The sequence below is a fragment of the Thalassophryne amazonica genome, chromosome 9 (genome assembly GCF_902500255.1).
Source record: "Thalassophryne amazonica chromosome 9, fThaAma1.1, whole genome shotgun sequence".
NCBI classification, from domain to species: Eukaryota; Metazoa; Chordata; class Actinopteri; order Batrachoidiformes; family Batrachoididae; genus Thalassophryne; species Thalassophryne amazonica.
The window spans coordinates 18617222-18630689 of NC_047111.1; the positions used below are offsets into that span (position 1 = coordinate 18617222).

General features: G+C 43.3%; 1 protein-coding gene across 3 annotated transcripts in view; it reads left to right on the forward strand.

Moving 5' to 3' along the window:
• Positions 1 to 303: 303 nt before the first annotated feature.
• Positions 304 to 13468, forward strand: part of gabrb4 (gamma-aminobutyric acid type A receptor subunit beta4) — a 164978-nt gene continuing 151813 nt past the window's right edge. For all 3 annotated transcript variants that reach the window (XM_034177715.1, XM_034177717.1, XM_034177716.1), the window contains exons 1-2: positions 304 to 891; positions 10830 to 10924. The gene's annotated coding sequence lies outside the window, so the exon portion shown is untranslated. The remainder of the gene's footprint in view (positions 892 to 10829; positions 10925 to 13468) is intronic.

Consider the following 13468-nt stretch of genomic DNA (forward strand, 5'->3'; position numbering starts at 1 on the left):
GGAGCGCATTACGCATCCAAACGCCATTTACCGTCGGCGCGCGGAGGCAGGTGGACTTTTCCAAAGAGCATCTCTGATATGTAAGCCGACGCACTGCCGTATCACAGGCCAACCGTATTTCTGGGCATCTCATTTTTTATTTTGTTTTATTTTTTCCCCCAGCAGAGGAGTGATACTGCCTGCTCTGACGTCTGCATCAGATATTAGCCCGTGCGTTTTCTATGTGCATTTTCCCCTCAGTGACTTTGCGCTGATCCACATCATCATCATCATCATCGGAAGCAGCAACCAGGGGGGCATCAACAAACAACAAGGCGGGGGATGCATATTTGAATTTTTCCTGCTTCCTTTTGAAGGTGTGGGGCCGTCGGAGCCATGCCTCTCCTGCAGCTCTGGACTGGGAAATTTCATCCACCGATTTGATCGGCGACACGCCGCCGCTCCGTCATTTCATCCAAGAGGAAAAAAAAAACACTTCCCACCACTTCTTTTTTTTTTTTTTTTCTTTTTTTTCGTTTTGGGTGGGGGGAGATCAACATGTCTGATGTGGTGTTGGTCGAGGGGCTCTGTGACCTGCACGGATTTCCATAGCCTAGCTGGGGGCCAATTTTTCACCAAGCAAGCAGCCTGTTTTAATGAAGACGTTGTACGCGTAGATGTAGGCTCGTCCACTCGACATCTTTCAAAGGCAATTATCATTATCATTATTATTAATTCTTTTTTTCGATTGCCCCTCTTTAATTTGTGCATTTTTCCGGAGGAGCGCTTGGATTGGTTGGATTATTGGAACAACATCTAAGGATTTGTGGAGATGTTGGGTCGTCAAGAAGATAAATTATGTGGAATCTTCTCTGCTTTGGCGGCTTTGTCCTTCGTCTGCTTTGCTCAAAGGTAAGGGAAGCCTCTTCGATTTAAAAAAAAAGGGGGGGGGGTGTTGAGGGTGGGGGTGGGGGGGTTGATGAGATGCGGCTGGGCCTTGCCTTGTATAGGCGCTGCTGCGCGAACATGCTGTGCATGAGTGTGCACGGCCCACTGTGGCAGGCAGATTTCAAAAATATCCGGAGATGTGTCATAATGGCGAGGGGAGGTGTGTGGGAGTGGGGTGGGAGTGGGGGTGAGGGGATTTTTTACCTAAGATGACAGCCCAGGCTCCGACAGTGATGACAAGTCACTGATCGATTGATTACGCACGAGCATCCACATGTCCTCACTTGGAATAATTTATTTCTTATTTTCCTAACATTCACATAACGTTCCAGATGTTACTCCACAAAGTCCCTTCCTGGTCTGTGTCCTCCTGCATGTGTCTCCTGATCGGATGACGAAGCCGAACATGTGGTGTTGATGCTCTCAGCTGCGCTGTGCCGGACAGATTCATGAACAGCTGCACTATGAGCTCACTGAACAGTGTTTCCCCTCACTGAGCCCTAGGCCAGGGAGCAGATTTAACCCGTTTCCTCTCCTCATTCCTCCCGAAGAGGTCCAGGTCAGGTGATGCAGGTCACAGAACCCTTGTTGTGTCAGTGTGCGGAGTCTGTCTGCAGGCCGGTCCACAGTCTCACCTTTGAAGCTGCTGTTGGCTGTTTTGGAGGCTTTGTTTCATACATGGGCGGCTCTAGGGTGGGGCTGGTTGGGACTGCCCCCCCCATCCAAAAAGGACTTCTGTTGCCCTACTGTAACGCTGCCATAAAATTTCACAGTTCAAAAAGTCTTTTTTTTTCTTCCAGCCTGATATTCTCACATGCTTTCTTGGACTTGGTTCTGTAGCGCCCCCTGTTTCCATATCTCACCTGTAATGTTGTTTATGCACTGCACTGAAATCAACTGAGCAATTTCATGCCATTAAGGTAGTATAGATGTATTTTTCTCCTTAACATGAGTGATTGAGGGTGGCACGGTGGATTAGTGGTTAGCACTGCTGCCTCACAGCAAGAAGGTTTACTTCCAATGCTCCGTTCTGTGTGGAATTGGCATGTTTGCGTGGGTTCCACCATGCAGATGCTCGACATCTGTGTCGGCTCGGTCCAGGGTAAACACCGCCTCTCACCGATGACTGCTGGGTTCATTCAGACTGCAGGTCCTTCTGCACCAGAAAGTAGTTGTAGGTGAAATTTTACCGACCCCTTGGCCTTCTCCAGCCATGGAGGTACCTGCATGCTGCGTGCCCTGAAAAATGTGGTAGATGGCCAAAGTGTCACACCTGATGTTTCCTGACCAACAGAACGGGATGGAGACTAAGCTCCACCTGACAAAAAACACTGGAGCTGCTCCTGGATTTTTATTTTGTGCTAAATAGCTTAAAGCATCATATCACATACAGTGTGAAAATCCAGCCCCTTGTCTGCATTGTGACACCTGACTAAAGGATCAAGTAGGGGGATTACCTGTTAGGTTAAAATATGAAGGGGACCTTGTGGTCCACGTGGCTGTTACAGTAACCATGAAGGCCCAACAGGAACCCTGAACAAGAGACGGCTAACAGGGCTCTGATGAAAGAAGAAGTCCTTAACAGGGGATCAGGCGGAAGAGGTGATGGCTTGGAACCCAACGACTGAAGGCAGATGAAGGCTGAAGACGCCGATCATCTGGGATTTGCCAGCCATCGGACCAGGCAAAGGATCTGTCAAGGATTCCCAGGTTAAACAAACCCACATACAGGCGTCTCTGGATTAACCCTGAATGTAGAGTTTCTCCATGTCCACCATCCCGTCTGGGAATCGATAAAGAGACAATCTTCCTTGCCACTGAGGGATTGCCACAGGATTTTTGGGGACTGGGAGGTGGTTTTGGTTCTGGTGTGAATAGTTCTGACGATCATATTTCCTTAGCTAACATCATCAAGCTACTAACAGCGCTAATGCCACTGACTGCCACTAGCACATAAAACTAACATAAAAATGTCATTCAATGAAAATACTGAAGCACAGACTTTTAACAGTTAACTACACAACAACCATATTATTACAAATATTTGGAATAAAATACTCAGAATGGAAAGACGTGATCTTCCACAACAACTAGCAGCCATAGCGACCAATGTCGGCTAGCGGCGCTTTGGACTCAGCTCAGGAGTATAGATTACCTATCACTCAAAGTGACCACGCCCCAGTTATGTATAAAAATTGTGCAGCAAGCCACAACCTGCCATTCATTTTCAATCAGAGTGGCTGTTTTACAGTGGAAAGAGATAACGTCCATTCTGCCATCAGCTCTGCAGGGCCAAAATACACCACAGCTTTATTTTGTGAAATTCTGAGTGATGTGACACGGCGACTGCCAATCAGTGTGACGGCAGCTGGTTGTTCACTTGAACAAAAATAATCCAAGACTCTGAAACAGCTGTGTTTTGTATAAATCTAATGTGTTTCTCATATATTTTGCAAAAGTTAGTGACAAATAAACACTTTTAAAATCGAAACATGTTGTTTTAGTAATCAAATAACACATCTGAAGTGACTTACATCTTGTGGAGATGTTAGTATGCACACCCCGGGAACGCGACATCATCAATGCCGAACATCATCAAGCAACAAAATCAACTGCTTATCACCTTCAGGTGGACCAGTGAATTTTGTCCATTACAATCAAAATCCGTTATATGTATGAAATGGAAAAAAAAATCTGTGATATGTGTGTAACGGATTAGTTACAGCCAGGAGGCGCTGAATCACCAGTAAGGCTTATGTATGTCGGCTTTTGATTGTATTTCTTTGATTAAAAGCCTGACCTTGAATCTGGACCTGCCTCATTTAATGATCGGGTCAAAACTTCATCTGAAAAAATAAAAATAAATAAATGCCTGCCTTTAATAAATGCTGGATATTATGTGCATTAAAAAGATTGCATTTGGTTGAGTCACTCTTTTTTTCTAAGTCTGCTGCAGAGTGGTACCTTAAAATCCTAAAGCCTGATTTTTGCTTCTACAACTCCATAATTCTGTGGCCATGCAATGATGTCGACGTGTGTGACCCTTTTAAAGTTTTCCATCATCAATCAATCAATCAATTTTTTTTATATAGCGCCAAATCACAACAAACAGCTGCCCCAAGGCGCTTTATATTGCAAGGCAAGGCCATACAACAATTATGTAAAACCCCAACGGTCAAAACGACCCCCTGTGAGCAAGCACTTGGCTACAGTGGGAAGGAAAAACTCCCTTTTAACAGGAAGAAACCTCCAGCAGAACCAGGCTCAGGGAGGGGCAGTCTTCTGCTGGGACTGGTTGGGGCTGAGGGAGAGAACCAGGAAAAAGACATGCTGTGGAGGGGAGCAGAGATCGATCACTAATGATTAAAGGTGAAGGTGGGCTTCATTGATAATTGGCAAAGCTTCTGGGGAAAACCTGGTCTTGTTAGGAGAGACGGCATCCATCCCACTTTGGATGGAGCAGCTCTCATTTCTAGAAATCTGGCCAATTTTCTTGGATCCTCCAAACTGTGACTGTCCAGCGTTGGGACCAGGAGGCAGAGCTGTGGTCTTATACACCTCTCTGCAGCTTCTCTCCCCCTGCCATCCCCTCGTTGCCCCATCCCCGTAGTGACGGTGCCTGCTCCCAGACCAACAATAACCAGCAAAAATCTATTTAAGCATAAAAATTCAAAAAGAAAAAATAATATAGCACCTTCAATTGCACCACAGACTAAAACAGTTAAATGTGGTCTATTAAACATTAGATCTCTCTCTTCTAAGTCCCTGTTGGTAAATGATATAATAATTGATCAACGTATTGATTTATTCTGCCTTACAGAAACCTGGTTACAGCAGGATGAATATGTTAGTTTAAATGAGTCAACACCCCCGAGTCACACTAACTGTCAGAATGCTCGTAGCACGGGCCGAGGAGGAGGATTAGCAGCAATCTTCCATTCCAGCTTATTAATTAATCAAAAAACCTAGACAGAGCTTTAATTCATTTGAAAGCTTGTCTCTTAGTCTTGTCCATCCAAATTGGAAGTCCCAAAAACCAGTTTTATTGTTATTATCTATCGTCCACCTGGTCGTTACTGTGAGTTTCTCTGTGAATTTTCAGACCTTTTGTCTGACTTAGTGCTTAGCTCAGATAAGATAATTATAGTGGGCGATTTTAATATCCACACAGATGCTGAGAATGACAGCCTCAACACTGCATTTAATCTATTATTAGACTCTATCGGCTTTGCTCAAAAAGTAAATGAGTCCACCCACCACTTTAATCATATCTTAGATCTTGTTCTGACTTATGGTATGGAAATAGAAGACTTAACAGTATTCCCTGAAAACTCCCTTCTGTCTGATCATTTTTTAATAACATTTACATTTACCCTGATGGACTACCCTGCAGTGGGGAATAAGTTTCATTACACTAGAAGTCTTTCAGAAAGCGCTGTAACTAGGTTTAAGGATATGATTCCTTCGTTATGTTCTCTAATGTCATATACCAACACAGAGCAGAGTAGCTACCTAAACTCTGTAAGGGAGATAGAGTATCTCGTCAATAGTTTTACATCCTCTTTGAAGACAACTTTGGATGCTGTAGCTCCTCTGAAAAGAGAGCTTTAAATCAGAAGTGTCTGACTCCGTGGTATAACTCCCAAACTCGTAGCTTAAAGCAGATAACCCGTAAGTTGGAGAGGAAATGGCATCTCACTAATTTAGAAGATCTTCACTTAGCCTGGAAAAAGAGTTTGTTGCTCTATAAAAAAGCCCTCCGTAAAGCTAGGACATCTTTCTACTCATCACTAATTGAAGAAAATAAGAATAACCTCAGGTTTCTTTTCAGCACTGTAGCTAAGCTGACAAAGAGTCAGAGCTCTATTGAGCTGAGTATTCCATTAACTTTAACTAGTAATGACTTCATGACTTTCTTTGCTAACAAAATTTTGACTATTAGAGAAAAAATTACTCATAACCATCCCAAAGATGTATCGTTATCTTTGGCTGCTTTCAGTGATGCCGGTATTTGGTTAGACTCTTTCTCTCCGGTTGTTCTGTCTGAGTTATTTTCATTGGTTGCTTCGTCCAAACCATCGGCATGTTTATTGGACCCCATTCCTGCCAGGCTGCTCAAGGAAGTCCTACCATTATTTAATGCTTCAATCTTAAATATGATCAATCTATCTTTGTTAGTTGGTTATGTACCACAGGCCTTTAAGGTGGCAGTAATTAAACCATTACTTAAAAAGCCATCACTTGACCCAGCTATCTTAGCTAATTATAGGCCAATTTTCAACCTTCCTTTTCTCTCAAAGATTCTTGAGAGGGTAGTTGTAAAACAGCTAACTGATCACCTGCAGAGGAATGGTCTATTTGAAGAGTTTCAGTCAGGTTTTAGAATGCATCATAGTACAGAAACAGCATTAGTGAAGGTTACAAATGATCTTCTTATGGCTTCGGACAGTGGACTCATCTCTGTGCTTGTTCTGTTGGACCTCAGTGCTGCTTTTGATACTGTTGACCATAAAATTTTATTACAGAGATTAGAGCATGTCATAGGTATTAAAGGCACTGCGCTGCGGTGGTTTGAATCATATTTGTCTAATAGATTACAGTTTGTTCATGTAAATGGGGAATCTTCTTCACGGACTAAAGTTAATTATGGAGTTCCACAAGGTTCTGTGCTAGGACCAATTTTATTCACTTTATACATGCTTCCCTTAGGCAGTATTATTAGACGGTATTGCTTAAATTTTCATTGTTACGCAGATGATACCCAGCTTTATCTATCCATGAAGCCAGAGGATACACACCAATTAGCTAAACTGCAGGATTGTCTTACAGACATAAAGACATGGATGACCTCTAATTTCCTGCTTTTAAACTCAGATAAAACTGAAGTTATTGTACTTGGCCCCACAAATCTTAGAAGCATGGTGTCTAACCAGATCGTTACTCTGGATGGCATTTCCCTAATCTCTAGTAATACTGTGAGAAATCTTGGAGTCATTTTTGATCAGGATATGTCATTCAAAGCGCATATTAAACAAATATGTAGGACTGCCTTTTTGCATTTACGCAATATCTCTAAAATCAATCAATCAATTTTTTTATATAGCGCCAAATCACAACAAACAGTTGCCCCAAGGCGCTTTATATTGTAAGGCAAGGCCATACAATAATTATGTAAAACCACAACGGTCAAAACGACCCCCTGTGAGCAAGCACTTGGCTACAGTGGGAAGGAAAAACTCCCTTTTAACAGGAAGAAACCTCCAGCAGAACCAGGCTCAGGGAGGGGCAGTCTTCTGCTGGGACTGGTTGGGGCTGAGGGAGAGAACCAGGAAAAAGACATGCTGTGGAGGGGAGCAGAGATCGATCACTAATGATTAAATGCAGAGTGGTGCATACAGAGCAAAAAGAGAAAGAAACAGTGCATCATGGGAACCCCCCAGCAGTCTACGTCTATAGCAGCATAACTAAGGGATGGTTCAGGGTCACCTGATCCAGCCCTAACTATAAGCTTTAGCAAAAAGGAAAGTTTTAAGCCTAATCTTAAAAGTAGAGAGGGTGTCTGTCTCCCTGATCTGAATTGGGAGCTGGTTCCACAGGAGAGGAGCCTGAAAGCTGAAGGCTCTGCCTCCCATTCTACTCTTACAAACCCTAGGAACTACAAGTAAGCCTGCAGTCTGAGAGTGAAGCGCTCTATTGGGGTGATATGGTACTACGAGGTCCCTAAGATAAGATGGGACCTGATTATTCAAAACCTTATAAGTAAGAAGAAGAATTTTAAATTCTATTCTAGAATTAACAGGAAGCCAATGAAGAGAGGCCAATATGGGTGAGATATGCTCTCTCCTTCTAGTCCCCGTCAGTACTCTAGCTGCAGCATTTTGAATTAACTGAAGGCTTTTTAGGGAACTTTTAGGACAACCTGATAATAATGAATTACAATAGTCCAGCCTAGAGGAAATAAATGCATGAATTAGTTTTTCAGCATCACTCTGAGACAAGACCTTTCTGATTTTAGAGATATTGCGTAAATGCAAAAAAGCAGTCCTACATATTTGTTTAATATGCGCTTTGAATGACATATCCTGATCAAAAATGACTCCAAGATTTCTCACAGTATTACTAGAGGTCAGGGTAATGCCATCCAGAGTAAGGATCTGGTTAGACACCATGTTTCTAAGATTTGTGGGGCCAAGTACAATAACTTCAGTTTTATCTGAGTTTAAAAGCAGGAAATTAGAGGTCATCCATGTCTTTATGTCTGTAAGACAATCAGAAAGGTCTTGTCTCAGAGTGATGCTGAAAAATTAATTCATGCATTTATTTCCTCTAGGCTGGACTATTGTAATTCATTATTATCAGGTTGTCCTAAAAGTTCCCTAAAAAGCCTTCAGTTGGTTCAGAATGCTGCAGCTAGAGTACTGACGGGTACTAGCAGGAGAGAGCATATCTCACCCGTGTTGGCCTCTCTTCATTGGCTTCCTGTTAATTCTAGAATAGAATTTAAAATTCTTCTTCTTACTTATAAGGTTTTGAATAATCAGGTCCCATCTTATCTTAGGGACCTCGTAGTACCATATTACCCCATTAGAGCACTTCGCTCTCAGACTGCAGGCTTACTTGTAGTTCCTAGGGTTTGTAAGAGTAGAATGGGAGGCAGAGCCTTCAGCTTTCAGGCTCCTCTCCTGTGGAACCAGCTCCCAATTCAGATCAGGGAGACAGACACCCTCTCTACTTTTAAGATTAGGCTTAAAACTTTCCTTTTCGCTAAGGCTTATAGTTAGGGCTGGATCAGGTGACCCTGGACCATCCCTTGGTTATGCTGCTTTAGACGTAGACTGTGGGGGGGTTCCCATGATGCACTGTTTCTTTCTCTTTTTGCTCCGTATGCATCACTCTGCATTTAATCATTAGTGATCGATCTCTGCCCCCCTTCACAGCATGTCTTTTTCCTGGTTCTTTCCCTCAGCCCCAACCAGTCTCAGCAGAAGACTGCCCCTCCCTGAGCCTGGTTCTGCTGGAGGTTTCTTCCTGTTAAAAGGGAGTTTTTCCTTCCCACTGTAGCCAAGTGCTTGCTCACAGGGGGTCGTTTTGACCGTTGGGGTTTTTCATAATTATTGTATGGCCTTGCCTTACAATATAGAGCGCCTTGGGGCAACTGTTTGTTGTGATTTGGCGCTATATAAGAAAAAAGTTGATTGATTGATTGATTGATTAATGCAAGTACAATAGAATTTTGCCAAGAGCTCAGTTAAAGATAAAACACTGCCAGGTTTGTTGTTTTTGCTGTGGTAATAATCATCACAGTATGCGGTTGTTGCGCTCACATCCAGATGTGATGGAATTTTTCCAGCCAACATGTGAATGCAGCATTAGAAAAATAATCAGTTGGTCTGGAGCACTGGGCTCCAATTTGTTCCAGGTTTTCATTGTAACCACAGACTCCTCAGGTGATTTCACAGATTATCACCACTTTTGAGTAAAGGGGAGGAATTTGTCAGTGAATTAGCGACTGATGTTGTTGGTAGAAAGGAGAACCACGCACCTTTCTGGTGCTTTGTAGGAACTGTTTCACTTGTTTAAAGGCTCTGAGTTTTTGGAGGGTCCCAAGTCACGATGACGCTTTATGAATTAGGTCGAACATTAGTAGGTCAGTCAGAAGTATAGTTTTTGATGTATGGATCTGGGCACATACAGACACAAACAGTAATATAGAACTGATCACAGAACTGTTCTACAGCCACCAGAGGGCACTTAAAAAATAAAATAATCAAGGGGGTGGGGGCATTGCAGTCCCTCACTAATATCTACCAAATATTAGTGAGAGAAATTACTCTGACTGAATGATTAATCTGGATCTGCTGGGCATCACTGTACTGTGATGCTTTGAAGCCGTTTGAGGATCTGAAATTTCTGAACTGAACAGGGTGGATGGATGGATGGATGGATGGATGGATGGATGGATAATAGATGAAAGGACAGGTGAAGATGGATGATAATTAGATGGATGAATAAATGATGGATGACATGTCAATGGATGGTTGTTGAATGGATGGATGGATGTATATATGGATGGATGGATGGATGGATGGATGGATGGATGGATGGATGGATGGATGGATGGATGGATGGATGGATGGATGGATGGATGGATGGATGGATGGATGGATGGATGGATGGATGGATGGATGGATGGATGGATGGATGGATGGATCATTGACCAGGCAGATGACAAATGGATTGCTGTCTGGGTGGATAGACAGATGGATGAAAGGTTGGATCTATAGATGGTTGGGTGGCTGGATGTATAGATGGGCAGGTTTTTGGATTGGGAAGTGGAACAGAACCTGCTAATTCAAGGGTTGGGGTGCCCAGAGCCTATCCCAGCTGTTATTGGGTGAGAGGGGAGGATCACCCTGGACAGGCCGCCAGTGTATCACAGAACCACAGATGCACACTCAGTCAGACCTACACTCAGTTTCGAGTCATCGGTTTTCCTAACCTGCATGTCTTTGGAGGTGAGAGGAAGCCTGAGCACCCAGAGGGAACCCACGCAAACACGGGGAGAACATGCAAACTGCACAGACAAAAGGCCCAGTTCTGAAATGGACCTCGAACCTTCTCGCTGTGAGGCAGCAGTGCTAACATCCACGCAGCGGTGCTGCCCAACGATAAGCAAATGTTCATATTCCTCCATTGTATGGTTCGTTTTTTTTTCCCCACCACAAAGCATCACCACGTTACTGTAAGAACGTCTTATTGGACGGTGATGAGAACTCAGCGTCCAGGCTGTAATTTGTGGTCTTAGTCATGCAGTGTTTGGCAGAGAAACAGATTGTGTCTGACAAATGTATCAGACAGAAATGGCTCTTACTCATCATGTTTTTTTCTTTGTTTGTCCTCAGCTCCTCCACTGGAAACACTGGAATGTCTGTGGCCAAGACCACTGTGGACAAGTTGCTGAAGGGATATGACATCCGTTTAAGGCCTGATTTTGGAGGTAAGCGTGCTGACTGTGTTTACTTGGGGGGGTTCAAGCTTGGTGTTGGCGCCCCCAACGCCCCCAACGCCCCCAACACCCCCAACACTAATTAAAAATATATCATAGGCCATCTGAAACATCAGCTCATGATGAAGAATGTTATGTAGATCATTTCTGAAAACAGGAAGGTGCCTTAGTGTGCCATCAGTGAACATAATGATTTCAAATCAGTGTGATTTAAGCACAAAAAAATGGTCCTTAGCGTAAAACAATTGGATTATTATCTGATGGATTATGATACTGGGTGGAAGTAATGTTTTCACATGTATTTGTTTGTTTGTCTGTTTGTCAACAGCCTATAACCCACAATTTTTCTTATATCGCAATGAAATGATTCATACCCTGATAGGCAATAACTGATTCAATTTTCAAGGTCAAAGGTCAAAGTCAGGAAAAATCTTGGACAATTGGAAAAATCCCTATCCTTTAACATTGACCTAATTTTCAAAAATTCATAACGATAAAAAAGATTCAGTTTCTTTCATATTTATCTGCGATGGTATCCTTGATTTCCTTCCTTCCTTCCTTCTGGCAGCATCCAAATACTAATAAAACTATTGATTAGTCAAGATCAAAGTTCAGTGAGAGAGATTAAATATGTCTTTAATCTCATTTCATTCTGCTGTTGATCCTGTTGCTCGGGTGGTGGCCAAGTGGTTACGTGTGCTTGTTTCCAGCCTGGACGGTTCCCAGTTCCAGTTCCTTCCTGTTCCTTCCTGAGTTGCGTAAGGAAGGTAATCCAGAATAAAACTTGTGCCAAATCAACATGCAGATATACCTCAGATCTGTTGTGGTGACACCTATGGACTTGATGGATTTATGGACTTGAGTCAAGGTGGGGTCTAAATCAAATACTTATGAACCGGACTGTATGTCACTGAATAGTCAGAGTTATAGACTCTGTCTGTCCATCTGTCCGATTCATCACTTGATAACCAAGATCTCACACCTGGACATCACCCAGGTACTCCACTAGTCTGGAGATGAACACCAACACCAACGGTCCACAGTGACAAAACCAGACTTACTGCTTCTTCTGAGCTACAGCCAGGAGGTCATGTGCTCATGTGCAGTTTAACTGGACAGATCAGGTCACAGCTGTCAGCATGTGTTGATGATGAACGTTGCTGCATCTACTGCATTATGGGCCCACCCTGGAGTCTGTATGGCAACCACTCAGGCATACAGGTGGTCCATCACCCCCTCCCAAAAGTAGCCACCGGTCTATTGGAGACAGATGGCATCCCAGAGCTCTCAAGTTGTGATACGTTCAAAGAGTTATTTTCCACCAAATCTTGTCTTGTAGGTCATTTTGGTGGAATGTCGCATTAGCATGAGAGCGTGACAACATACTGAGTCTCACGCTGAGTGTGAGAGACCTGATAGGACCATTTTAAAGCATGAGCCTCACTCCGAATAAGTGAGACGTGAGAGCTCTGGCATCCCCTTGGCTTTTATCCTTTGGGGTCCTCAACACTGAGGCACCTGCACACTGGTTCATGTTCAAGGACGTTCCTCCATCTGACTCTCCGTAAGTTACCGCTGTTTGACAAAACTCATTCTAGCAGTACTTAAGGAGACCAAGTACACAGTGCATCCAGTTTTCACGTTAAGTCCCTGGTTTGCATCCAAGTCTCCCAGGCAGACAGCAAGACCAAGTGTAAGCTTTGAGTGGCTGTTGGCTGAGTTGAGACAGAGGCCACTAGCCATGGCTGCTAGCTGCTGTGGAGCACCATTTCTTTCCTTTGAGCTTTTTATTCCAAATATCTGGCATAATATAACTTGTTGTGTGGTTAATTCTCCTGAAGGATCATCTAAGATGTCTGTGCTGCAGTATTTCCGCTGAATGAAATTCTCTTTTTATTCAATGTTGTATGCTAATGGAATTAGAACTTTTAGCAGCTATTGATAGTTCGATCCATTACGCCATGTTAAACGGTGATTACTTAAAACACAAGCGGGTCATAATTTTAACACCCACATCAAAGCAAACCATTATGAGAACCACCGCTCAGTCCCCAAAATATGATTTAATAAACACTCAAACCAAGGTTAGCTTGTTTGGTTAGCTTCCCTGTAACTCAAAAATAGGGGCCACATTCCACATCTTTATCCAGATATAAGACAGGTTAGTAAGAGTAAGTCCTGCCAACATGCAGGACCCTGCCACACCCAAAGCAGCAGATTTTGGGCTTCACATCGGTTCTTCGGGGTCTCAATTCTTCGTTGATCCCCTGCCTGGCTACAGGTGCCACCCTGCGATGTCACGGTACACTGAAGCTGGATTGCAAGTGTTGTTCAGTTCCCTTAAGCCGTACCAACAACCTGCTGTTTTGACACTAGTATCAGGGTTCTGATCTGGTACAAAACCGCTCAATAATGTCATCATAACTCCGCAGTGACAGACAGCCTAAATAATGACTTTAATTTCAAAGCTTAGATGGAATATCAGACTGTGCCTATCAGTTTCAGGACAAGCTTTATTATTTCTGCTCAACACAT